This window comes from Geotrypetes seraphini, chromosome 4 (assembly GCF_902459505.1).
Source record: "Geotrypetes seraphini chromosome 4, aGeoSer1.1, whole genome shotgun sequence".
Taxonomy (NCBI): domain Eukaryota; kingdom Metazoa; phylum Chordata; class Amphibia; order Gymnophiona; family Dermophiidae; genus Geotrypetes; species Geotrypetes seraphini.
In genome coordinates this window covers 99,617,759-99,644,725 of record NC_047087.1, presented here as the reverse complement: position 1 = coordinate 99,644,725, position 26,967 = coordinate 99,617,759, and the positions used below count along the sequence as shown (strand labels likewise).

At 41.1% G+C, this 26,967-nt stretch overlaps 1 protein-coding gene across 1 annotated transcript in view; it reads left to right on the top strand.

Moving 5' to 3' along the window:
- The first annotated feature begins 3,858 nt into the window (after window positions 1–3,858).
- COL8A1 (collagen type VIII alpha 1 chain) overlaps window positions 3,859–26,967 on the top strand; it is a 192,387-nt gene continuing 169,278 nt past the window's right edge. The window contains exon 1 of the mRNA XM_033943072.1: window positions 3,859–3,940. The gene's annotated coding sequence lies outside the window, so the exon portion shown is untranslated. The remainder of the gene's footprint in view (window positions 3,941–26,967) is intronic.

Genomic DNA, 26,967 nt, shown 5'->3' with positions numbered 1-26,967 from the left:
AATCTCATTTGCATGCATGTTTTTTTGAGAATGACTCACCTTTTTAAAATCGCTACAATAACGGCTGCGACAGTGGTCCATCGTTTTGTACCGTGAAGTTTTGAGAATCTAGTCCTAAGTGCTCCCCAGAGGCACAGGAAAGTCATCTCAGCTTATTTGTTAGCGGCTCCTGGAACTGCTCAGTTTGCAACAGTGGAATCAAAGGCTGAAACAGCACTTATAGAACATTTGATTGCAGCGAGACATTCAAAGTTAGAACTGTTGGATGAGAACTGGGGGGGGGGGATGTCTTACTCTGTTATTTGGAAATGCCTTAAATTTTTATTGGAGGGAAGAAAAGGGGGAGGTTAGGAAACTGGGAAAATTGTTATATTTCTTTTTCTATTGTTTATTGCAGCATTCCTGTATTATTAAAAATATTTTCAATAAAAATAAAGTGGAAAAAAAAAAGAATATTAAAAGGTCCCCCAAATCATATGGCAACAAATTATTCAAGAAAGGTTTCTGCAAAAAATAAATAAATAAGTAAATGCATGTAGCTTTTTCCTAAAGCATAAAAATGTCTCTTCTAATGATTCAGTATGTCAGTTGGCAAAGAATTCCATAACACTGGCCCTGCCAGGAGAGTCAACCTGCTGAACAGATTTCACCGAATGGACAGCTAACAAACACTGGCTGCTTGACCAAAGCACTCAGCCTGACTTACCTGTAAGCAAATCTGTGTTAAGATAGCTTGGCCCATTTACTATGGAAAAGGTCTGCATCAGTGATTCTAGATTGATCACTAGGTATGAGGGGGGGGGGGGAGCGGGCCTGCAAGATGAGATTTTAAATCATTGCTGCACAAAGAGCTACAGATGCAGAGTTAATTTTTTTTCCTAACCTTACTCTGGATTGCGATGTACAGAGTAGATGGCCAGTCGAATGAGGGTGGACCTCTAGTGTTCATTCAGTAACAACATACTGAGTAACTGTGAGAGCTTAATGATGTAAAGTTTCAGCACTACCACAATCCCTGCCTCGGGCAATGCTGTGATGCCTGCTTCTGCTTTTGTTGACACAAAATACTACTTCTGCGACTCCCAAAATGCTTAGTGATAATCAGACATATTCAAGGCTGGCCAAACCATTAAGCAGCAGATTCAGAGGGGGGGGGGGGGGAGTGTTAGGGGCAACAAAGATCAGCTGCAGTCAAATAAAAAATACCTCCTGACAGACAGACAAACTCAAAGAACCATTTGTGTGCACTTTTACCTGCAGAAAGGATAAGCAATTTTCAGGTAGCCCAATCATTTGGCTAATCCCGCCACCTGTCCTAGATGTTTTTAGCGTGGGCCGGTGAGGTAAGTGCTCCAATTCTCATAGGAATTCTATGAGCGTTGGAGCATTTACCGCACCGGCTCATGCTATAAATCTCTAGCGCAGCTTGATAAAAGAGGCCCTAAATGACTTTTGGAAATACCCATTATGTGTGTGTGAGTTTAATATGTACAGCTCTCCCTCCATATTCGCAAGGGTTAGGTGCAGAGCCGGCCCGCGAGTAGGGAAAAAATTGTGAATAATTTGTTGGGCTGGCTCTGACCCACCCTCGCCTCCCTCCTGCGTTCCCAAACCTTACCTGATGGTCTAGTGGTGACGTGGGGCAGGAGCGATCTTCATATGCTCTTGCCCCATGCAAAGCCGTCATCAAAATGGCTGCCGTGAGTTCCCGTTGTACTCGAGACTACAACGGGAACTCACGGCAGCCATTTTGATGATGGCTCTGCATGGGGCAGCAGCATAGCAAGATCGCTCTTGCCCCAAGTCACCGCTAGACCACCGGGTAAGGTCCTGGGAGGTTCGGGCAGTCTGCAAAAAGAAGAAAAAAAATTGTGAGTAATCAAATTTGTGAGTAGGGAAACTGCGAATCCGGAGGGAGAGCTGTAAACATTTCCCCCCCTCATTCTATAAATGGCACCCAAAGAGAGACACACAATTGGGTGTACACTTATAGAATAGGGTCATTTACGCACATAAACTATTTGGCACTTAATTGGTGATAACTAGCAATAATTAGTTTTAACAAGTGCTAAATGGCATTAGTTATTAGGTACACACTCTTCTGCGCCCCCATTCTATAAACAGAACACTTAATTTGTGCCACATGCAACTCCAAAGGGAGCATGGCCAAGGAAAAGGCATGGATGGGACATAGTTTTATAAAATGCTTGCATTTATGCCCTTGAATGCCAGTAGCTTGGTGCATTTACACTAACCTTTGGCTGGCATAAATTTAGGTGTGAAAATGTGAACATAAGAACTGCCATCTTTGGATCAGACTTTCGGTCCATCAAGTCCGGCGATCCGCACACGTGGAGGCCCAGCCAGGTGTACACCTAGCGTAATTTTAGTCACCCATATCCCTCTATGAACTGCTATAGTAGAATTCGTGCTCAGCACCTATTTTAGGTGCCCTTTAGGTGCTTAACTTTAGGCGCTTAACTTTAGGTGCCCTTTACTGAATCTACCCTAATTATGCATATTTATTGGATTGGCGTTAACAGTGGCGTAATAAGGGTGAGCGGCACCTGGGGCAGTGGTGCCCCCCGCTTGCCCCCTTCCCTTTCCCCGTACTTTTTAAAACTTCTCCTGTGTAAGCAGCATGCCCACATAGGTGCCAGCTCACCCTTTGATGTCACTTCCTAGGCGTGGCTCCCGGAAGTAACTTCGGAAAGCGCTGAAGCCAAAGCGGGCAACAACCTCATGCCAGGGAAGTATAAAAGGTATGGGGAAAGACAAGGGGCATGAACGCATGGCAAGGAGAGGAGCGGGGGGAGGCAGAGAGGAGGAGGGGTGCCAAGCCCTTAGGAAGACTGCGCCCGGGATGGACCACCCACCCATACCCCCTTACTACGCCACTGGATGTTAATGATTGTAGAGTTTATCAAATGACTTGGGAAAGGAGTCCATGGGCTAAGGACCTGAAAATTTGATTGGGGCATCGGGGGGAGGAAGGGAATAGAACTAAAAGTTTCCCTAGGGCACCTAATATGCATGCACCAGCCCTGGGAAAATACATTCAATGTATACAATATTCAAGTCAATGGGGCAATACGTTGGAAGAACAAGTGTACTTTTTTACCCCCCAGATCACTGTTCTGTAAACCTTCTTACTCGGCGGCACAGTAAACTCCCAGCTGTAGCTGGAGGGCACCCAGAAACGCATGAAGTCATGCGCATGCATGCGTGATGACATCACATGCATGCATGAGGTCATCACATTGACATCTGCGCATGCGCAAAGGCCCACCAGATGGGGGCCCTGAGCCGCCAGTGGGGGGAGGGGGAGTGGCTGGAGCAGGAGAGGCGCGGGTGCGGGCTAACTGCCTATAGGACGGGCCTCTCTCCGCGAGAGGCCCGTCCTGTAGACAGTCAGCTGGCGCCAGCACCTCTCCTCCTCGCCAGCGTTTCGTGGCACACCCAGATCTAATGTGCCGCGACACACAGTTTGCGATACATTGCCCTAGATGCAAATTCTTTACCAATTATTTGAACTGTAAATGTTTGCAAAGATCCAAGTCACTGTAGCCTTCATAGGTACTGAAGGGGCCCCTTAGGTTAAGAGCACAAGTAGTTACAAACTTATCTCAGTTATTCCCACTCAGAAGCAACCCCCCACTCTATCTCTTGTACAGGAGAAAAGGATTTGATTGACTACCTCTGCAGTTGTATTTTTGTCTTGGTGTCTGCTAGTTCTGGCTCCCTGAAGAAGAGAATGCACAGTAGCTAGTGCACATGGAGTGACTGCATTCCCTCACATCCCACCTACTCTGGTGAGCAGCTCCTCCCTCCCAGTTCATAAAAGCCAAGAGTATGTCAGCAGCAGCCGATGAGAGCCCTCTCTCAGACCCGAACTTAGAGCTCAGCTTGCTCTCCTCTCCTTGGATCTTGTCTGCTCAAGGTAAGACAGCAGCTTGTTTTGGGTCACTGCTTTGCCGGCCTCTTTTCTGGGGTTACTTTCCTAGGGCAATGCATTTTGCCATCCTTTGTTGGGAGTCTGATACATCTCCAAAAACTGAATTTGAAAAGAAGAAGAAATTAACCCAATATGGGAAAATCATGAGCCACGTGTTTGGAAATTTGTCTTTATTAGCAGAAACTCCTGAAAGTGAGCTGTACTGAAACACGGGTGTAGTTCATAATTTCATGCTCTACAGTAGCTGCCAGGGACTAGATACATTCAGGATTTTCTCCCAGTTTGCAGGGAAATGTGCTTAGTGGTTCATCCATACAGCCAACAGCTTATGAACGATAACATTCAATATCACACAATCTATCTGACCACAACCCCATGATACAAGAGTTTTGATTTGGAAAGAGAGTAATTAGAACAAAAATAGCAGAAACAGGTTTTTATATTGACATTTTCATACAAAAATAAATCTGGAAAATATATTTGGCAGGAAAGTACAGTACGTGAGCTTTGTCTGTTCCCAGAGCTATATTTCATGGGCAGGATATGCTTTTGTTTTCAGATACTTTTAAAACAGAATATAAACAGGTACATTGAATATTTATTATGCTGTCACAAGAGAGACATGCATAGCATGGCCACCGGATCCTTAAAAGGAGATTTATAAACCAGCATAAAATCCAAGCTTTTTGCTACAGGATTAGTCAACTGCTCGTACAGTGTATTATTACACAGGGCAAACGTAAGACACGTGCGTGCAGGAGGGAGGCAATGGTGATAATTACAATTCAGCAGGGTATTTGTTAATGGCCAGTACTTACTGTACAAGAGCAGAAGCAGATAGGTTGAAGACACGCTGATTTTAGTGAAAGAAGTCTCTGTCACCTTTTTATGCTTTTGGTGCTTGCTTTCCCAGTTTGCCTTTTTAGTTGCTTGTTTGACAACTTGGCTTTTTTAATTTATTTTTTTTAGATCAGCGCACTATTAACTCCTCCCCTCCTCTCTTCATCTTGGACAGGAAGAAGTACTGTATAGGGTGTTCCTTTCAACAAAAGAGAGCTTATATTTGTGCAGATCTGGAGCTATAAAGTGTTTTCCAAAAAGTACCACAATAATGACAACTTTCCAGAAGAAGGTGATAAAGAAAACCAGCTGGAGCATTTTAGGTCTGAGTACAAGTCACAGCCACAGTGGTTTTTAGCTGGAAATAAGTTCATCTAGATTTTAAAAAAACCACAAAATAAAAGTGAATTTATTAACCAGTATAGATTAACGGTTTGGACTTTATAAAATAGTAAATAGTAAAGTTCAGTTAAACTAGTACTCTGAGAACTGAAGGCAATAGTGCTTCATGAAGGAAATATTTCTTACCAAAGGATGTAAATATTTTCAGTTTTAGTATGAGTATGGGTACTATACCTGCACCTGCTGTATAAATTTTAAGGGATTAGATTAGAATAAGATAGCAGAGGTCCAGCTGCAACTTGTTATGCATGGTATAATTCTTTGACTTGGGCATCAGTATATTTAATGCTGATGTTTGGGCAGAGCTTGTATTTTATGTTGGGTTATATGTTCTGTTTAACACAATCAAAATGATTTGCCTTTTGAACAAATATTGTGTTCATCCTTTATAGTGCCATAGTAAAGAACTGCTTCATTAAGGATGATTAGATCCCTGGCGAAGATTCTCGACCCTCCGTCCCTCAACATTTTAATCCATTCTTATTATATCTAAACTAGATTATTGTAATTCACTGTTAAGGGTATTTATCAAAAAGACATTCGCTGGTTACAACTGATACAAAGCACTGCTATAAAAATAATCACTAATAAGAAAAAAGTTTGATCACGTCACTCCTCTAAAATCTGCTCATTGGCTGCCTATTCCACATCGTATCATTTATAAAATAGCTCTTCTCTCCTTTAAGTCTCAGGAATCTAAAGAACCGGCCTTTATTCATAAACTTCTTATGCCACAGGAATCTACACGAGTCTTAAGGATCCTCCTCTCAGTACCTTCTTCATACACCGTCATTAAAAATTATTGGCTCACGTCGTGCTACTTCCTTCGCAGTCATAGCCCCCACGATATTACCGCTGTACATCAGAGTGGAAAAAACAGCCAGATTTAAGGGAAATCTAAAGACTTACCTGTTCAATGATGCATTTGATCCTTAAATAGATTTCAATCTTCGCCAGAGCTACTCAATAATTCTGATTGTCACTCCTCCCTATTGTGGTCGTGCTTTATTTCAGGACTTGCCCACTTAGGGCTTCTTTTACTAAGGTGCGCTATGCTTTTTAATGCACGCTAAATATTAGCACACACTAACCACATGCTAAATGCTCATACATGCATGCTAGTCTATGGACTTGTTAGCGGTTAGCGTGCGTGTAGATTTAGCGCATGCTAAACGCACACTAAAACGCTTAGCGCACCTTAGTAAAACAGGGGGTTAGTTTTGTTTGAGGTTGGTAGTCTTCATCATAAGACATATGGGGACACTCTTAAAGATCTCAATATATATACTGGAAGAAAGGCAGGAGAGGGGAGATGTGATAGAGACATTTAAATACCTATGTGACATAAATGCGCATGAGGAAAATCACTTTCATTTGAAAGGAAGCTCTGGAATGAGAGGGCATAGGATGAAGTTAAGAGGTGACAGGCTCAGGAGTAATCTAAGGAAATACATTTTTACAGAAAGGGTGGTAGATGCGTGGAATAGTCTCCAGGTAGAGGTGGTGGAAATAAACACTGTGTCTGAGTTCTAGAAGGTATAGAACAGGCACGTGAGATCTCTTAGGGAGAGGAGGAGATAGTGGATGCTGTGGATGGGTCATTAGGCCTTTATTTGCCTTCATGTTTCTATCCTTTCATCATGTGCCCAGTTGTTGAAGCATCTTACTGTTACTGCAACAGATCCATCCATTGTTGTCGGTATCGAGGAGCATTTCTAACATTTAATAGACACTTCTTTTCCTGTTCATCCATTAAACAGTGTAGGTTCTTTTCTATGCCCATGTCTGAAAGATAATTCAATTATCTTCCTATATGATATAGAAACACAGGCAACTGAATTTTTGGGAAGGTTGTATCAAAACCAGATTGAAATGGAAGGCTCTATTTGTGATTTATAAACGGTTGTCCCTTTTTATACTTTAATATTCTAGAATTTGTGAGTGTGCAAATGAGGACAGAGCTCATGGGGATGGAGCAGGGTTGAAAACGGAGCCCTTGGGATCGGATACAGAGCCTGTGGGGACTGGGACAAACTTTGTCCCCGTGTCATTCTCTAGTGTGAATGCATGCTGGTTTGCACATGTGCACACTACGAAGGGCTGCTGAAATGTTCTCAGCTCAACCAACAAAGGCTATACATCAAGGGCTATACATTAAGTCCAGCGATTTTCCACTTTTGTTGATCCATATTTTTCAAATGGAACAAAAAAATGGTAAATCACTGGACTAAGTGTATAACCCTTAATAGAGACTGCCCTAACTTTGTTGGTTGGGCTGAGAACTTTTCAGCAACTCCTCATACGTGGAAAGAGTAACCCTCTTTGTAAATAAGGCACATTCTTTGCAAAGAGAGTACACTATTTGGTAAAGTGTATACTATTATCTGCAATTGACCCCCCCACCCCCCAAACACACACACAAAATAACATATCTTCAACTTTTTGTTTTGTCAATGTTGCAATATGTCATTGCGAACAAAAACTCATCCCTAAAAGTTTTTGGTAGTGTGTTCAAAAAGTTAAGAGATGGATTTTTATTTTATTTTATACAAAAAGAAACAACAGGATTTAGCAATTTGTTGGATTTGTGTAGAGCAGTGGTCTCAAACTGAAACCCTTTGCAGGGACACATTTTGGATTTGTAGGTACTTGAAGGGCCTCAGAAAAAAATAGTTAATGTCTTATTAAAGAAATGACAATTTTACATGAGGTAAAACTCTTTATAGTTTATAAATCTTTCCTTTTGGCTAAGTCTTAATAATAATATTGTCATTTATAGCTAAAGAGACGTATGATCATGAAACTGTTTTATTTTACTTTTGTGATTATGATAACTGAGGACTGAGGGCCTCAAAATAGTACCTGGTGGGCTGCAAGTTTGAGACCACTGGTGTAGAGGAAAAGGGAGGAATCAAAGGTGACCTCAAGGTACAGTTTGAAGAGACTGGGATGTCAACAGTGGGATTGGCAGAAACAGGAGAAGGTAATATTTTTGAGAAAAGATAAGAAGTTCCATCTTAGCCATGATAAGATTTCAGATGATAAATAATATGTAGAATAATGAGATTTGAATTGCGGCAGGATAAAACCGAAATAGTTAAGCTTCAGCTCCAAGAAAGATGGATCGTTTGAGACTCAACTTTCCTTATTAGTCTGGTCTAGATATGTTTGACCTACTACCCAGTCAAAGATTTGCAGGTTCCCACTTAATCGCTACAGTCAAAATTTTGCATTATCTTCCGATAACACAAATAAACTTGTGCAAATTGGAGACAATCAAAATGGATTGGAAAGAAACTGAATAAGTTGAGCTTAAATGCTTATGTGAATCAAAGAAAGGAACATTTACTCATCCATACCCAATTGCTTGAAGTATTATTTATCAGACCATGCAGAAACAACAGGGTAACAGTTTATTTCTTCCTCATTGCAGGTAAATAATTTCTAGATTAATTCTAGAAGTACAAGACCCAGTGTCTTCCTTCTTCCATCACTTTCCTTCTATCCCATCAATGGGATGGTAGGCTGCAGTTTGAATGTACTTGCTTTGAAACATTGCTGACAATACTGTGGAGGTTACATGAGGTTTTATTGTGCTGGCTGGCATGGATTTTCAGATATCTATAATGAATGTGCATGAGAAATATTTGTGTAGGTTGGAGACTCAGGGCTCCTTTTACTAAGGTGTGCTATCGTTTATAGCGCACACAGGAAATTACCGCGTGCTACACCACGCGCTATGCTTCTAGAACTAACGCCAGCTCAATGCCAGCACAAAGGTCTAGCGCACGCGGTAATGTAGCACGTGCTATTCTGTGCGTTGAAGCCCTAGCGCACCTTAGTAAAAGGAGCCCTCAATATGCCCAAATCCTTCTGCATATTCATTGTAGCTATCCTGAAAACCAAAGCAGTAAGGTGTTCCTCTAGTACTCAGAGCCATTTTTATGGGATCAACCAAAATAAATATTACCTTCTGTGTACATTTTATTAGGGATGAGCCGTCGCTTGCAACAGCATAGAAATGTCAATAACATATCCCACGTCAGTGCTTGTTTTTAATGAACCAAAATGAGCAGAAAAAAACATGAGATCTTGAGTGCTTTCATTTACAAATTAGAGAACATAAGAACATAAGACTTGCCGCTGGTGGGTCAGACCAGTGGTCCATTGTGTCCAGCAGTCCGCTCACGCGGCGGCCCTTGGTCAAAGACCAGCGCCCTAACTGAGACTAGCTCTACCTACGTATGTTCTGGTTCAGCAGGAGCTTGTCTAACTTTGTCTTGAATCCCTGGAGGGTGTTTTCCCCTATGACAGACTCTGGAAGACTGTCCAGTTTTCTACCACTCTCTGAGTGAAGAAGAACTTTCTTACATTCGTACAAAATCTATCCCCTTTCAATTTTAGAGAGTGCCCTCTCGTTCTCAAGTTTTATTTTGATTTGATAAATTGCTTATTCAAATTTGCTAAGCGAGTTACAATAGAATAAAAATAAACATACATTTAGACATATTATTTAAAATTTAAAAATAATGGATTGGACCGACACACTTACAAGCAAATTGATACACAAGGAATGAAGGAATAAAGTTACAAATCAGTGCTTTAAAGTAGAAAAAAGAACCATAAATGGAAAAAAAAACCCATTAGGGAGGGAGTAGTATAATCCTGGAGGGTAATTACTTTACAATTTGAATATAATTTAATTTAAAGATTAAAAGCATCTTTAAAGAGAAAGCTTTTTAAGTTATTTTTGAAATGGCTGAGATCATTTTCTTCTCTTATATATTGAGGCAAAGTGTTCCAGAGTTGCGGGGCCATCACCGAAAACATATCATGGCGTCTGGTTCCGATGACTTTCAAGGAAGGGACTACTATGAGCTTTTGGGTTGTAGATCGGAGAGAGCGTGGTGTATTATAAGGAATAAGCACTCTATTAATAAATTGTGGTTCATTGGTAGACAGAGTTTTAAATACTAAGAGTAATATTTTAAAGGCGATACGGTGGTTAATTGTAAGCCAGTGTGAGTTGATCAAAAAAGGAGTAACGTGATCATATTTTTTACCGTTATGAATAATTTTGACGCCTGTGTTTTGTATTATTTGAAGACGCTTCTTTTCTTTTTGTGTGATGTTTATTACTAATGAGTTGCAATAATCAAGTTTAGCGATAATTAGGGGAGGATTAGAATATTTAGTGATTTTGGATCGAGAAATTTAGAGATCGAGCGAATCATGCGTAATCTATAGAAGCAGAATTTAGCGGTATTACTTATGTGTTCATGATAAGAGAATTTATCGTCAATAATGACACCCAATATTTTTAAAGATGTTATTAAATCCAGATGAATGTTATTAAGAGTGAAAGGAATACTCAAGCTTATTCCCTACCTTGGAGAGGGTGAACAACCTGTCCTTATCTACTAAGTCTATTCCCTTCAGTACCTTGAATGTTTCGATCATGTCCCCTCTCAATCTCCTCTGTTCGAGGGAGAAGAGGCCCAGTTTCTCTAATCTTTCACTATACGGCAACTCCTCCAGCCCCTTAACCATCTTAGAGGATACGCTATTTGCAAAAGGCGTACACACTTTCCCAACAATGCATGCATACACAAATCATTGCATTATCAAAAAAGAGTGTGTGCTTTTAAGGGTCCTTTAACTAAGGCACGCTAAAAGCTAAGGCACCCATTATATTCTATGGGCACCTTAGCATTTAGCATGCATTAGTATAAGAACCCCTTAATAACATTGCTCTTGAAACAAAGATGAAGTCTAACCAGAACAAAACGAGCAATGCTGCACATGACCCAGGAAATGAAATAAAACATTATGAGCTGCCTACCCCTAATGTACATTGAGAGCAATTTCCATATATCCCATGGGCCTAAACACCAATTTTCATAGGGAAACTCTGCAGCGCTTCCCTTTGAAAATCCTGCAGCAGGCCAGTGACATTGAATTCATTAGCCTATATACTTTGCAGGACTTAAATAGGGGCTAAAAATGCATCAACATATGAAATCTCCTGTATCAAAATCATCTTTATCACTAATAATAAAACTCTAAGCGCGCATGCGCACTCCTACCTGCGTGATCCCTGCCTCCGTGATCAGTAGTTCTGTGGCCGGCAGAGAAATGTTAGGGAGAGTTTGGTGGATTTAGCGAGTGTGCGTTTGGCGGTTTAAAATGAGTGCGTGCATGGCGGTTTACTCTATTTAGCAGCGGTTACTGTGTGCCGGTTGCCCGTGATTTAAAAAAAAAAAAGGTAGGTGGGAGAAGGGGCACGATAAACAGACAGGCAGGGACATTGACAGACAGACAGAAATAGAGACACACACACTGAAGGACAGGCAGGTGGGAGTGAAAAACACACACAGAAGGGCAGGGGGCCAGGGAGAGATATAGAAAAAACAAACAAACCAGACAGCGGACAAGGAGAGAGAGACACATAGAAAAAAAGACAGACAGACAGCAAAAAAATATATACAGACATACAGCGGCCAAGGACAGAGACAGAAATAAAGAAAGACAGACAGACAGCGGCCAAGGAGACAGACATACAGCAGCCAAGGAGACAAACAGCAAAAAAAGACAGACAGACATAGGCCCTGATTCTGTATAGGACGCCCAGGAGAGGTGTCCTATACAGAATCGTTCCTACACTAAACCCCGATTCTGTAACCGGCGTCCATGGTACAGATGCCGGTTAGAGAATCGGGTTAAATTAGATGCGGCCGCTATACTTATGGCAGCAAGGGACGCACTTTGGAGAATCAGGCCCATAGTGGCCAAGGAGAGAGACCGAAATAAAGAAAGAGACAGCGGCCAAAGAGAGAGAGACAGAAATGAATAAAGACAGACAACAGCCAAGGAGACAGACAGCAAAAAAAGACAGACAGACATACAGCGGCCAAGGAGAGAGACTGAAATAAAAATAGACAGACAGCGGCCAAGGAGAGAGAGAGAGACAGAAATAAAGAAAGACAGACAGCAACAAAAGATAGACAGACATATAGTGGCCAAGGAGAGATACAGAAATAAAGAAAGACAGACAGAAATTTTAAAAAGACACTCAGCGGCCAAGGAGACAAACAGATATACAGTGGCCAAGGAGACAGAGAGCAATAAAAGGCAGACAGACATATAGTGGCCAAGGAGAGAGACTGAAATAAAGAAAGACAGCGGCCAAGGAAACAGACAGTAAAAGAAGACAGACAGACATATAGTGGCCAAGGAGACAGACACACAGAGAGTGACAGAGGGAGACAGAAAGACAAACAGACAGCAGCCAAAGAGAAAGAGAGACAGACACACAGACAGTGGTCAAGGAGAGACAGAAAGAAAGACAGACACATCTATTATAGCATCCTTTAATGTAACAGACTTAAACACTAGTTTGATATAATATAAATCCTATTTGTATACTGCAAAACCTTGCAGTTCTATGCGGCTTGACAAATAAAGAGGACTGATCAATCAGAGTGAAAGAAAGTACAATCAATTTTTTTTAAACTTTGCAAACAGATTAGCTTCCAATAACTTCCAAAAATGTAAATAAGAGGTAGAGCTAGCCAGTAATCGAAAAGCAGCTCGAAAAGATAATAAACGCTGAAGAAACTTTGACCTACAAAACCTCTTACTGTCAGAAAGACAAACAATGCAGTGGTGCGCAATGAACAACTAAAATTAACAAATATAAACTGATCCACTAAATAACTTGGTGCAAGACCATGTGAGACCTTATAACACATATGTACAAATTTAAAAAGTACCCTTGCCTCAACAGGAAGCCAGTGTAGCTCTCTGTAATAAGATGTCACATGATCTGTCTTCTTCAAATTAAAAATTAGATGAGCAGTATTGTTCTGCATTATACATAATTTGCGCAAATATTTTTGATAACCTGCCAAATGAACTTTGTTACAATACCCCTACCCCCATACCAGAGGTAGCCAATTCTGGTCCTCAAGAGCCGGAGCCAGGTCAGGTTTTCAGGATATCCACAATAAATATGCATGAGATTTGCATCTCAAGAAGGCAGTGCATGCAAATCCATCTCATTCATAGTCATTGTGGATATTCTGAAAATATGACCTGGCTCCGGCTCTCGAGGACCGGAATGGCCTACCCCTGCCCTATACCTCTATCCTTCCTTTTTATTTTTATTTACATATTGTAATTAAAATTTCCCTATCCCCCAGTACCTTTTGTTTCTAATAAGTCTTAATTTGTCATAGTTTTAGTTTTACCCTACTCTTATTTTATTTCAATTAAATCTTAAATTTTATTAGATTTTTCTAATTTTTAATATTGTAAACCGTCCAGATACATGTGATGGTTGGTATATCAAGCCATAAATAAACTTGAAACTTGAAACTTGATAATCTAAAATGCTTAGAACCAAAAGATTATACCAGTAGCCTAAATGGAGTATGGTTAAAATAAGATCTAATTGCTCGTAATTTCCAAAGCGTATACAAACTTTTCCGAACCACACCGTTAATTTGAGCATTCACAGATAAATTCTTATCCAGATAAACTTCTAAAATGTTAATATGTGGGGAGAGAGGAAATACATTTCCATTTAATGTTAAATTATCTTCATTATATTTAGTGGGAGAAGCAAAGAAAAATTATGCTTTATGAGTTAAGCTTCAGTTTAAAATCCTTTTCCTCTGCTCGGATGTTTAGTAACACTACACACATCCTTTTACCTGCACATAATTTAAGGTACTTTTCGGCCTAGACCCCAGATATATCTCTGACCTTTTCTCTTTTTCAACCAATCAACATATGAGAAGCTCAATCGTGAATTTCGTTTCCCCACCGGTTAGAGGATGTAAATTTAAAAGACATCTTCAACATCTCTTCTTATATCAGGCAGCATTATGGGGTAAAGATCTGAAACAATTACTCATGCTTGCGAATACTTATGGGGAATTTAGGAAACACCGAAAAATATATCTGTTCCTAAAATACGTAGGCAGCTGCACTGCACAATCTCTCCCCACAATAACTGACCGCTAAACTTCAACTCTGTTAGTACTACTCAATCTGTAACATTTTTAATCATTGTAAACTGCATAGAACTTCACGGTCCTGCGGTATATAAACTGTTATTATTATTATTATTTGGCAGTTATATATTTTAGATGTCTCTAGATGTTCTCTCAGAAGGGGGAAGTTAGAAGGAAACTTAAAGGATCCATTAGGAGGGTTAAATGTCTTTAAGAGGTATAGAGGAGGTTGTTTAAAAATGTCTTCCTAGGGGCTTATATTTAAAAGAAATAATATGGGCAGCAGTACCTGTTATCTGAATAAATGCCACTAAGTGAGAGATTTAGCGGCATTCTCTGGATAGTGCTGATGAATATCTTTTCAACTTGCCTTGCCTCTTACCAGATCGTGATGGGGGCAGAGACACAAGTTATGCAAATAGCAATGATTTTAAATATCACTATCCAGATAACTTAGGAGAGCCAAAAAAAGCTGGTTATCACTACTGATCAGATAGTGTCAGCCACTCGCTACTCTATCCAGATATTCAATGGCATCTGCTATCCAGATACTGATGCAGAACATCTGGATTTCTTTGCCTACAGCAGCCAGTGTTAAAATAAACAGACCATCTTAGGCTCAATATTGGGGATTCAGATAACCTGTTTTTGATGTATTATGAAAGGTCAAAAAGACTAAGGGCTCCTTTGACGAAGCCGCTTGCAACTTTTCATCAGGCGCTAACCCCTGCGCTAGCCGAAAAACTACCGCCTGCTCAAGAGTAGGCAGTCGCGACTAGCGCAGCTGGCGGTTTAGCGCGCGCTATTATGCACGTTAAACCGCTAACGCGCCTTCGTAAAAGGAGCCCTAAGAAACTACCAGCATGTTGTGAAGCCACCAGCCACAGTTGAACGAAACACTTTCACAATGATAGAATGCACTATGTCAGATGGTATATTAATAATAACAACAAAGCACAGGCCAGAAGACCATTTTCTAATGGAGGAAAAAGCCTCAATGGTGCAATAGCGGTGGTATAGCGTTCACTTCACTGGCTGAAAAACCTCCTTTAAATGAACTGAGCACTGTGCTTCATTAAATTTGACTTAAAAGATATTGTGATAGATGAAAAAATTCAACTTATCTTTCATTGATCGGTACACCAACGATGGCCAGCGTTTCACAATTTAGCTGCCTCACGGTGTAACGTATCTGATCATACCTTAGTTCGGATGCACATAGATAGATTTGTGAAACCACCAGCCAACATTTATGAAAATGGTGCTATGAAAGAGTTTCAAGTTTTATTAGGATTTTATATACCACCTATCAAGGTTATCTAAGCGGTTTACAATCAGGTATTCAAGCATTTTCCCTATCTGTCCCGGTGGGCTCACAATCTATCTAACGTACCTGGGGCTATGGAGGCTTAAGTGACTTTCCCAGGGTCACAAGGAGCAGCATGGGGTTTGAACCCACAACCCCAGGGTGCTGAGGCTGTAGCTCCAACCACTGCGCCACACACTCCTTTTAAAACCAAAGAGTGCACTTTAAAATTTTGTCAATAATACACCAGATATTGTTCCATGCATCTCCTACTGTTTTACAGGCTTAAAAAAAAAAAAATCTATCAGCCCAGACGGAGTTTGAGATTGGAAAACAGTATGAAATTATGGGCTCCTTTTACTAAGCTGCACTAGCGGTTTTAGCGCGTGCTTAGCGTGCGCTAAATTGCCACGCGCACTAGATGCTAACACCTCCATTGAGCTGGCGTTAGTTTTTGGCGCATAGCTTGGGGTTAGCACGCATGGCAATGTAGCATGTGCTAAAAACACTAGCGCACCTTAGTAAAAGGAGCCCTATGTTTAGGTGGTAGGATGAGAATTTCTCATTCCAGGATTGGCGAGGCTATATTGTCGCCAGGAGTTCTGCGATTATGCACGGTCAGATTGTATTTTAAGAAAATGTTGAAAACGCAATTGTTCGTAAACGCCTTCTTATGTTGAGACTTAATGTAATATAAGTACCTGCTGATGTTTTATTAGAATGATGATTTGAATCTTATAACAAAGGTTTTTTTGTAACCATTTAATTTGTATGTATTGTCCATTATTTATAACTGTGGCTATGTAAACCGTCTAGGTAATATACGGTACATACATTTTTAAATAAATAAATAAAAAGGCATCCTTTAAACCAGTGTTTTTCAACCTTTTTACACCTATGGACCGGCAGAAATAAAAGAATTATTCTGTGGACCGGCATCGGTCCGTAGACCGGCGGTTGAAGAACACGGGGCTAAGTCGTGGGCAGACCACGTCCCCATAATAGTACTAATTGCACCTTGCACATCCCGTGCCTCATCTGGAAGCCTTCCCTCTGACGTTGCAATGTCAGAGAGAAGGCTTCCGGCTCAGGCGCAGGATGCCTGTAGGATCCACTGCCCGTGGCTTTGTGTACTGAATCAGTTAGGAAGAGGGAGCTGGCTCAAAGATAACACCGCATTGATCGCACCGTGGGCCAGCGGTTGAAGAACACTGTTTTGGGCCTGATGCACGTGCTGGCCCTGTGGACCATCAGGAAATTTCTGTGGACCGGCACTGGTCCATGGACCGGTTGTTGAAGAACACTGCTTTAAACAATGAAAATCAGGATGTAATGAAGGCAATGCAAAAAAGTAAGCTTTGGGAGATGACTTACATGAAAATAATAAGGAAGGCCAAGAAAGAATTGGAGAAGAAGCTGGCCAAAAACTAATAAAACCTTTTCAAATAAAAAAAAGCCTATGAGGGAGTCAGCTGGACCCAAGGGAGGAAATTTTCCAAAGTAATCTAGCCATGTTAAACCACATTAATACAACTACATTGTTCTGTCTGACAACTCCCCTCCTGGTATGACTATGAGTATATTTTTACTTTTATAGCACATAATGACTAGCATATTTAAGTAACTATCATATAATGCTTGTAAATATGTTTATGTGCTTCTATTATTAACTTTAAAATGCATTAAAATTTATTTTTAAAAATATGATTAAATTAACTTGGCTCTTCTTTGATATTTCTGAGCCATAGACTACAGTCTACCTGGTATTGTCCTATGTTTCAACTGCTGAAGTTGCAATCTAAGTTCACTCCAGCCTATTTAACCATCCCGTTATTTGCAGACTATCTAATCTAATCTAATCTTCCATTTGTGAGTTGCACAAACCTCTACAAGCTCAAGGTGACAGTTCAAAGAGGAAGTGAGAAAGCAATAGGGGACGGGGGCATGGAAAAGCAAGAGGAGGAATCTAGAAGTAGGGGTGCTATACAGAAGTTGAAATAGTTAATTGTCAAAGAGGTGGGTCTTCAGGTTTTTTCTGCTGTGATGTAGTTTGTCTCTTTCCTGATTGCTTCTGGTAGGTCATTCCAGGGTTTTGCACCCAGATAAGTTATCATAAAGTGGAAAATACATTTGTAGTGGAGGTGTTTTGTGGATGGCAAGTTTAGTTGGATTCTGTTAAGGATTCTTTTTGATGTCGACCAAGCAGTAGAGAATAATTGGATGAGAGGGGCTGCTGAGTTTCCATATAGAATCTGGTGTAATGATACATGATGTTTTGAAAATTATTTGGGATGATATTGGGAGCCAATGTAGTTGTCTGATGAAGGTTGTGATTGAATCATATTTCTTTAATTTGTAGATTAGTCTAATGGCTGTGTTCTGGATGAGCTGCAGTTTGTGGATAAGACTGGTGTTGATGCCAAGGTAGGTGGAGTTGCAATAGTCCAGTTGAGGTAAGACCATCATCTGAACGATCAGAGCAAAGCGATGTGAGTGGAAGTATGGTCTTGTGAGTCGCAGTTGACACATAGTGTAGATGGTCTTTTTTCCGAAGGTTAGAAATTTGAGGTTCCATTGTGAGAGTGTTGTCTAAGATGCAGCCTAGTACCTTGGTGGGTTTTACATTGTGAGAGTGATGCCTGATGAAAGAGTAAGGTTGGATATGACATTCTGTTGTGTGGTGCGGAAACCAATGGCTTTGGTCTTGGTGGCGTTCAGTTTCAACTTGTTGTTTGTTGCCCAGGTTGGGATTTTATCTATATTGTTTGAGATTTTTTCAGCAATATTAGGATGGTTATTGGTTATGGGGATGAGGAAGAAGATGTCATCGGCATAGGATAGTATAGTTTCATTTTGATGTGACCCAGCGAGCTTATGAATAAGTTGAATAGGAATGGGGATAATGGGGAGCCTTGTGGGACACCACAGAATGCCTTCCAAGGGTTAGAGTATACTTCTTGCTTTTTGACCACATATTCGCAATTTTGTAGGAAGTCGGCAAACCATTTCAGTACAGTCCCCGTTATTCCGATTTCCGAGAGTTTGGTTAGGAGTAGTTGGTGGTCCACTGAGTTGAAGGCTGCAGAGATATCAAATTGGAGTAATATTGCCTGATGACCCGAGCTTAGCAACTGTTTGATTTTAGTGATTAGAGTGATGATGAGGAGCTCGGTGCTGTGCTTTTTTTAGAAGCTGTATTGGGACGTATGAAGGCAGAAGTGTTGCTCTATGTATGAGGCTAGCTGCTTGCTAACATGGGATTCAAGGATTTTAGTGAGGATCGGAATGCCAGCAATCAGTCTATTGTTAGATGCTATGGAGAGGTCTGCTTGGACTGTTTTCAGTATAGGGGTTAAGGCTATTATACCCATTTCTTTGGGTAGGTGCCCTTGGTTCAGGGAACTAATTAGCAGGTTGGTGAGCCAGTTAATGATATGATGCGGAGCTGCTGAAAGAAGATATGGAGGACAGCTGTCTAGGGGATTGCTTCGTAAGGCTAGCTTTGATATTAGTTTATTGGTATCAGGGATGGAAAGGTTAGTGAATGACATCCAGATTTGGTCTGCTTTCATGGGTTCAGTGTATTCTGTAGAGTTGTGTTGGGAAGTGTTTGTTGTGGCTGTCTTTGCAACTTCCGATTGGACCAATTTGACTTTGTTGAGGAAGAAATCTGCTGGTTCTTGGGCTGAGATTTTATTAGAGTGGGTTGCAGATTTTATTAGAGTGGGTTGCAGATTCTTGGTTTGGGGGGGATGTCAGTTGTCGTACCAGGCTAAACAGTTTTTTGTTGTCAGTTGTGTTGCTTCCTAATTTATTGGCGTAGTAGTTTTTCTTGGTTTCGGATATATTGTCCTTATATTTATTTATGGCTGCTCTCCATTGTATTCTGGTGTCTTGTTTTTCCTCTATTTCCTCTCTAGACATCTGTATAGTTGTTTGTCTAGTCTTAAGGACTCCGTAAACCAGGGTGAAGTTCGGTTTGATTTTATTATGCATAGGTGGAGGGGGGTTACGGTATCTAGGGTTTTGACTATGATTTTGTTCCAGTTGCTTATCATTGAGGCAATGTTATTCGGGGGGGGAGGGGGGAAGAGAGATTTTGAGATCATGTTCCAGAAAAAATCAGGTTTTGTTTTCTTGCAGACTAGTCTTATTTCTTTGGTGGCTTTGGAGTTCAGGTCTATGTCAGTTAGGTTTAAGCAGAATTCTAGGAGAAAGTGATCTGTCCATGAGACAGGGTACCATTTGGCCCTATTGACTAGGTTTGGGGGAGAGGATGCAAACAGGTCTAGAGTATGGTCTTTTTCATGGGTGGGGCCTGAGGATATGATTGTGATTTGGCAGTCCTCAAGTAGAGTCTTGAGTTTAGTGACTTCTTTATTTTCTGCAGATTCAAGGGGAAGGTTGATATCATCGAGTATGATTAGTTTGTCATGTTGGCAAGTAAGATTTGTTATTATTTCCATCATTTTTGTGATGGAGTCTGAATTAGTGCTAGGGAGTCTGTAGAGTAGGAGAATTCCGACATTCTTGTGTGTGAGGTTGTACTAACTTTCAAGCTTGCAGGTAACATCCTCATGTTCCAAGTTAGTGGAGTTCCCATTGATGCCCTCTCCAGCCCATCCTAATCGAATCATCATATATGGGATACAAACCATATAAATCTGTTCAATACCTGCCTTAGTTCTTTAATTTATACCATGTTTTCTAATTATAGATCCTCTATGTTTATTCCACACTTGTTTGAATTCCATCACTATTTTCCTCTCCAACACCTCCCTCGGGCATCCACCATCCTCTCCGTGGCAAAGAACTTCCTAACATTACTCCTAAGTCTTCCTCCCTGCAACCTCAAGTTATGCCCTCTAGTTTTACCATTACTTAACTGCATTTCCATGGCCGCCTTATTCAATTGCTGTTTTTCTCTCCTTCATTTTCTGCCCTATATCCATCTTTGGCATTAACTTTTATCATAAGAACATAAGAATTGCCGCTGCTGGGTCAGACCAATGGTCCATTGTGCCCAGCAGTCCGCTCACGCGGTGGCCCTTAGGTCAAAGACCAGTGCCCTATTAGAGTCTAGCCTTACTTATGTATGTTCTGTTCCAACAGGAGCTTATCCAACCTTGTCTTGAATCCCTGAAGCGTGTTTTCCCCTAAACAGCCTCCAGAAGAGCATTCCAGGTTTCTACCACTCTTTGGGTGAAGAAAAACTTCCTTATGTTTGTACAGAATCTTTCCCCTTCTAACTTGCTCTCTTGTTCTCTTCACTTTGGAGAGGTTGAAAAGTCTCTCTTTTTCTACTAAGTCAATTCCCTTCAATATCTTTAAAGTTTCGATCATGTCCCCTCTCAGTCTTCTCTTCTCAAGGGAGAAGAGGCTCAGTTTCTCTAGCCTCTCGTTGTATGGCAACTCCCCTAGTCCCTTAACCATTTTTGTCGCTCTTCTCTTGGCCCTTTCCAGTAGTACTATGTCCTTTTTCATGTACAGTGACCAGTGTTGGACGCAGTATTCCAGATGGAAGCGTACCATGGCCTGGTATAAAAGCATGATAACCTTTTCAGATCTGTTCGTGATCCCCTTCTTAATCATTCCTAGCATTCTGTTAGCCCTTTTCGCTGCCATCACACATTGCGCGGACAGTTTCATTGACTTGTCCACAAGTACTCTGAAGTCTCTTTCTTGGGGGCTCTCTCCAAGTATAGCTCCGGACATCCTGTATTTGTGCATACGATTTTTGTTACTGACATGCAATACCTTGCACTTATCCACATTGAATCTCATTTGCCATTTCGCGGCCCATTCCTTGAGCATATGTATGTCTCTTTGTAGGTCTTCGCAATCCTTCTGTGTCTTCACTACTCTGAATAACTTTGTATCGTCCGCAAATTTAATCCCTCACTCGCTGTGCCAAGTTCTAGGTCGTTTATATATATGTTGAAGAGCACAGGCCCCAGCACCGAACCCTGCGGCACTTCACTTGTAACGCTTTTCAGGTCCGAGTATTGTCCATTCACCCCCACTCTCTGCTTCCTATTTGTCAACCAGTTTTTAATCCACGTGAGTATATCACCCTTGATTCCGTGGCATGCAATTTTCCGAAGTAGGGGTTCATGCGGAACCTTGTCAAACGGCTTCTGAAAATCTAGATATACGATGTTGACCGGGTCACCTTTGTCTATCTGCCCATTTACTCCTTCGAAGAAGTGCAGTAAGTTTGTCAAGCAAGATCTTCCTTTTCTGAAGCCGTGCTGGCTGGTCCTCAGTTTGTGTCCATCAAAGTGATTGATAATGCAGTCCTTTATCAGTGCCTCTACCATCTTTCCCGGTACCGAAGTCAGACTCACTGGTCTGTAGTTTCCCGGATCTCCAATCGAACCTTTCTTGAAGATCGGTGTAATATTCACCACTTTCCAGTCTTCCGGAATTTTCCCTGATTTGATCAACAGATTGGCTATTAGTTGGAGCAGTTCATCTATAACCCCTTTCATTTCTTTGATTACCCTCGGGTGGATGCTGTCCAGTCCCAGGGATTTATCGTTTTTAAGTCTATCAATCTGTCTGCATCCCTCTTCTAGACAGACCGTCGTTCCTATCAGCTTCCCGTCTTCATTTCCTGTGTATAGCCTGTCAGCTTCAGGTATATTGGATATATCCTCTTCAGTAAATACAGATGAAAAAAAATGTGTTCAGTTTGTCGACGATGGCTTTGTTCTCCTTTAGTACTCCCTTTATTCCCTGATCATCTAAAAGCCCCATTGCTTCCTTCGCGGATCATTTCCCCTAAATATATCGAAAGAACAGCTTAAAGTTTTTGGCCTCCTTGGCTATTTTTTCTTTGTAGTCTCTTTTGGCTCCTCTTACTGCTTTATGGCACTTGCGTTAATGTTGTTTGGCTTTTTCCAGTTTTCTTCTGGTTTTGTCCTCTTCCATTCCTTAAACAAAGTCTTCTTGTTTCTGATCGCTTCCTTCACTGCTACCGTGAGCCACGCCGATTCCTTGTTCTTCTTCCTCTTGGAACCCTTGTTGATATGCGGTATAAATAAATTTTGCACCTCTATGACTATGTCCTTAAAAAGGGACCATGCTTTCTCTAGCGTATGTACAGTGCTTATCCTCTTCCTAATCTTCTTCCTCACCATGGCTCTCATCCCTTTTCGGAAGTTCAGTGCCGTGGCCGTCGTCATTCAACTTTCTTCCATTTTTCTACTTCCCCTTCATATCTATCTACTTTTCCATGTCTCACCTTCCCATCTATCCATGTGTATCATTTTCTCCCTCTTTCTTCTCCCCTATTCCCATCTATCTATAAACAGCATTTCTTCCATTTTCTTCCCTTCCCTTCTCCCATCCCTATGCACCATCTCCTTCCTCGCTCTCCCCTTCTCCTTCCCCACCCCTCATATCCCTGTGCACCATGTCCATCCTCTCTCTCCTTCCCCTCAATCCCTTTATACCATTTCCTCCCTCTCTTTCCCCCTCCTATGGTCTGTCTTCCCCCTTTCCCCCTCTTATGGTCTGGGATCTTAATCCTCTCCTTCCCACAGACTAGCATCTCTCTCCCCTCCTTCTTTTCCCTTCTTCCCCCTTTGTAGTCTGGCAACTCTCTGTCTTTCCCTTCTTCCTCTCCCTCCTCCTTCCTTTCCCTGGTCTGACATTTCTCTCTTCTTCTCCCCACCCCCCTTCCCCATCCAGTGGTCTGACATCTTTCTCCTTCCCTTCCCCTCCTCTCATGGTCTGGTGTCCATATCTGACCCTTCCCTTTCTTCCCTTGGAGGTCTAGGGCATCTTTCCTTCCCTTTCCTCCCCATCTCTGCAGTCCAGCATCTTCCCCCCCCCCTGGTCCTGTGTTTGCTCACCTGGTATATGTCTGTCAGTGCTATATAAGTGATAAGTAGTAGTGCTGCTATAACCCTTCAGCCATCATCAGCATCAGTGAACAAAACATGCTGCCTTCAGCGATCCAGAAGCTTTTTCTCTGGATCGCAGAAGGCAGCATGTTTAGTTCACCGATGCTGATGACAGCCAAAGTGTTACAAAAGCGCCTGGAGAGCATGCACAGGATCCCAAGGGGGGGAGGGGAGGGGGCTGGAGATGCAACAGGACTCTGGATAAGTGAGCATGGTGGGGAGGACTCCGGATATGTTAAGCTGCTGTAGGATTACCAGATGTTCAGTTTCCCCAGACAAGAATTGTTAAATTGAAGTCGCCTGGACTTCCGACAGAGTCCTCAAAAAGAGGACATGTCTGGGGAAATTGGGGCATCTTATAGCCCTAAGTTAGGGCATCCTCTTTACCTATCCTAAGTTTACTTAGCCAGTTAGCAGAGTGAACATCACAGCTAATCAGTTAAGTAAGGTGATCAATTTCTTTGACTGGGTGACCAAAGAATTGGATAGAGGGATTGAGCTAGATGTGGTGTATTTAGATTTTAGCAAAGATTTCAACAGTGTTCCACACAGGCATCTAATAAGCTGAGTACCCTCAGTATGGGCTCCAAAGTGACAGACTGGGTCAGGAACTGGTTGAGTGGAAAGAGACAGTGGTCAATGGAGATCGCTTTGAGGAAAGGGATGTTAACTGTGGTGTACCTCAAGATTCTGTTCTTGGGCCTGTTCTTTTAAAAATGTTTGTAAGCAATATTGCTTATGGGCTGTTGGATACGTTATGTCTCTTTGTGGATGATACCAAAATCTGCAAAAGAGTAGACACTCCAGATGGTGTGAATAACAATAGGAAGGAGTTAGCGAAACTTAATGAATGGTCTGAAATTTGGCAGCTAAGATTTAATGCTAAGAAATGCAAGGTCATGCATTTAGACTGTAAAAACCTAAGGGAATGGTAAGTTTAGGGGTGAAGAACTTTTGTGCACGAAAGAGGAACTAGACTTGGGTGTGATAGTATGTGATGGTCTTAAGGTGACCAAACAGGTTGAAAAGGCAACAATGAAAGCTAGAAAGATGCTAGGGTGCATAGGGAGAGGTATGACCAGAAGGAAAAAAAGAGGTATTGATGCCCCTGTATAAGACTCTGGTGAGATCTCATTTAGAATATTGTGCGCAATCTGGAGACCGCACCTTCAAAAATATATAAATAGAATGGAGTCAATTCAGAGGATGGCTACTAAAATGGTGCATGGTCTTCATCATAAGACATATGGAGACAGACTTAAAGATCTCAATATGAATACTTTGGAGGAAAGGCGGAAGAGGGGAGATATGATAGAGACATTTAAATACCTATGTGGCATAAATGCACATGAGTTGAGTCTCTTTCATTTGAAAGGAAGCTCTGGAATGAGGACATAGGATGAAGTTAAGAGGTGACAGGCTCAGGAGTAAATACTTTTTTTTATAGAAAGGATGGTGGATGCTTGGAATAGTCTTCTGGTAGAGGTGATGCAGACAAAGACCATGTCTGAATTCAAGAAAGCATGAGACAGGCACGTAGGATCTCTTAGGGAGAGTATGAGATAATGGATGTGAAGATAGGCAGACTGGATGGGCCATTTGGCCTTTATTTGCCATCATGTTTCTGTGTTTCTGAATAGCAGCTCCACCCAAACTCTGCCTCAAGACCCCCTCTAATCTAGCTGGTTTGCAAATGGCTGATTACAGCTGATATTCAGCAGCATTCAGTGCCACTGAATTTTGGCAGCCAACTGGCTCAGCAGGGTTTAACAGGGTAGGAACCTATTGGTTCCAATATATTAACAAATATTTTAAGTTTTATGGTTTTACTGCACTAGAGTTTAAAATTTTCCTTCTCCCCAAATAAATGTGAAATATGTTTAATTAAATAAACATTTCATACAGCTTGGATAGACAGTGAAATAAGGGCCATATTTTTCATTATTTCCATGGTATGGTCCATAAGTTCATGACATTGTTTGAACCTTTGACCTCCATCCTCATCTGGCTAGATGGATGATGTAGCTGTAACCTTTGGATCACCCCCTAGAAATGGTTTCACTACCTCTCTTCTGAAATTCCATTTACAGTGCAGAGGTGCAGAATTTGAAACACTGGTGCGGTCTTCTAGTAGCAGCTTTGTCTAGTGGAGTCAATTTGTTCTGGAATTTTGCATCTGTGTTTCCACATCTGCAGTAAGTGAACTGGAACGTCTCGAGTGTTCACAGAAACTAACAAGTGAAAAAAGAGTTATGCGATGTCATGTCTCTCCCAAAAGCCGGGTAAACAAAAGGAAAGATGCCAGTCCTTCCTTTTCAATTTCAAGTTTTATAATATACAGTATTTGGAATATAACACATATATTAACAGTAATATACAATCAATATATTTTTTCCCAAAATGTAAATCAAAATGAAAATAAGGTAGATCAAGAAAGTAACATTAAATAAATATGTCAATAAAATTAAGATAAGTTTTAGCAGGTTAATCAACACAGTCTATAAGTCCCAAAGCCAGAGGCCTACCCAAATTATGAATTAAATTCCATTGTAAAGCAATAAGTCTCAAGTTCACTTTTAAATTTCATATAGGAAGATTCCGGTACTATGCTAAATAGATTATTTTATGTGTTCAAAACTTCTCAGGGACCAAAATTTAGGAAAGGAACGAGCAAGCACTGATTCTTGTCATTCATTTGAAGGGCATGGCCCAAATTCATCTGAAGAACACGTTTCTGGAGCAGTGCTTCTCTTTGTATTCCTTAAGTTATATTCTGAATTGCATTGCGGGTGATGTGAATTTTCAATGAAAAATGACTTAGCAATTCAAATACTGTACCCCCACATGTCAGTGTATGGAAATAGATTTATACTGCAGGTTGATGGAAAATGTACTTTGAAAAACCACATGTTCCCTTTTATCAAGCTGTGTTAGGGTTTTTGTAGCGCGAGTCGCTGTGGTAAAAGCTCCGACGCACATAGGAATTCTAGGCGCCTCATAGCTTTTACTGCAGTGGCCTGCGATAAAAGACCTTAACACAGCTTGATAAAAGGGGGCCATAGTTTGGTATTTCAGGAGTTGGGAGAGGAGGGTAGTTTTATAATACACAATACAACTTAACATATGAGTAACTATACTAGCTCAGACCAATGGTCCATCTAGCCTATTTCCACACTGGCCAAGTGGCCAATCCAAGTCACAAGTACCTGACAGAAACCCAAAAGGAGAAAGTCAGCAAAAATCTCCTACATTACCAAGTATTTAGTCTGATATATATATATATAGGCTTTTATATTAACTTGAAGCTCATATTTATTGCTTTACAAAGGGGATACTTTAAGAAGTTTCAGGATGTGTGGAAACCATTAACAAAATATTGTAAGGATTAAGTAAAATGATTTCCCTTTTAATTATCAGTTCAGGATATAGGGAGGGGGGTATTTTTCTTATTACATATATTATGTAATAATGGAAGATATGGATGGGAGGGATGGGAGAGGGGAAGGGATAAAATTTATATAATGTACCAATGATTGT